Source organism: Colobus angolensis, unplaced genomic scaffold (assembly GCF_000951035.1).
Source record: "Colobus angolensis palliatus isolate OR3802 unplaced genomic scaffold, Cang.pa_1.0 Scaffold87, whole genome shotgun sequence".
Lineage (NCBI taxonomy): Eukaryota > Metazoa > Chordata > Mammalia > Primates > Cercopithecidae > Colobus > Colobus angolensis.
Genome location: NW_012122598.1, coordinates 5358503 through 5359732, shown reverse-complemented (window position 1 = coordinate 5359732; position 1230 = coordinate 5358503).

Sequence of the window (1230 nt, the reverse complement as noted above, 5' to 3'; positions counted from 1 at the left end):
AAATATGAATATTAGCTGGGTGTAGTGGCATATGCCTGTAATCCCAGCTACTCGGGAGGCTGAGGCAGGAGAATCGCTTGAACCGGGGAGTCAGAGATTGCAGTGAACCGAGATGGCGCCACTGCACTCCAACCTGGGCAACAGAGTCAGACTCCATCTCAAAAAAAATAAATAAATAAAAGACTTAGGCTTTCTCCCTGTGGTCTAGTATATGATCAGTTTTTATATATGCTCTATGGACATGGGAAAGAATGTGTAAGATATATGTAATCCAATAAGCAAAATAAAGAAATTAGAGTAACTCTTTTCTTGTTTTAAAAAATAAGCGTCCATAAAGATAAGAGATACATAAGATAGGAAAATGCCACAGTGGAAAGATTTATGCATGATTTAGCCCATTTTATTGCAAGAATCTTAGCTTTCAATATAATCACCACCATTTAAGTTGCAAAGCATAACAGGATTGAAGCATTTAGTATAAAGAAAGTGTTATTACTTGGAAAATAAAAACTACAAAACCAGGCCAGGTGTGGTGGCTCACAGCTGCAATTCCAGCACTTTGAGAGGCCAAGCAAGGAGAATCGCTTGAGCCCAGGAGTTGGAGATCAGCCTGGGCAACATGGCAAAACCCCACCTCTACTGAAACCAAAACCAAAACCAAAACCAAAACCAAGAAAAACATTAGCTGGGGGTGGTGGCTGGTGCCTGTAGTCCCAGCTACTTGGGAAGCTGAGGTGGGAGGATCACCTGACCGAGGAGGTCAAGGCTGTAGTAAGCCATGATTGTGCCACTGCACTCCAGCCTAGGCGACAGAGCAAGACCCTGTCTCAAAACCAAAACCAAAACCAAACAAAACAAAAACTACAAAAAGAAACATTTAAGTATTGGACAGATTTCCTCTCTGTTTTTTTTTTTTTTTTTACTTTTTTTTTACTTTTAGTAGAGACGGAGAAAGCCTAAGTCTTTTTTTTTTTTTTTGAGATGGAGTCTGACTCTGTTGCCCAGGTTGGAGTGCAGTGGCGCCATCTCGGTTCACCACAACCTCTGACTCCCTGGTTCAATCTCTGACAGATTTCCAAGTTTTTTGTACCTAATATAAGTTTCACAAGGATTTATGGACATGTCGCACATTCATGTAGATATAGAAATAAGTATGGGAGGTTGGGTGTGGTGGCTCACCCCTGTAATCCTAGCACTTTGGGAGGCCAAGGCAAGCAGGTCACTTGAGTT